The sequence below is a fragment of the Bison bison genome, unplaced genomic scaffold (genome assembly GCF_000754665.1).
Source record: "Bison bison bison isolate TAMUID 2011002044 unplaced genomic scaffold, Bison_UMD1.0 scf7180017864209, whole genome shotgun sequence".
Classification (NCBI taxonomy): Eukaryota; Metazoa; Chordata; class Mammalia; order Artiodactyla; family Bovidae; genus Bison; species Bison bison.
This window is the reverse complement of record NW_011494781.1, coordinates 2,424,345-2,424,578: the sequence shown is the minus strand read 5'-3', so window position 1 is coordinate 2,424,578 and position 234 is coordinate 2,424,345.

The window sequence follows — 234 nt, the reverse complement described above, 5'->3', positions numbered from 1 at the left end:
CCCAGGGCTGATCTCCTTTAGAATGGACTGGTTGGATCTCCTGGCAGTCCAAGGGACTCTCAAGAGTCTTCTCCAACACCACAGTTCAAAAGCATCAATTCTTTGGTGCTTAGCTTTCTTCACAGTCCAACTCTCACATTTATACATGACTACTGGAAAAACCATAGCCTTGACTAGATGAACCTTTGTTGGCAAAGTAATGTCTCTGTTTTTGAATATGCTATTTAGGTTGCT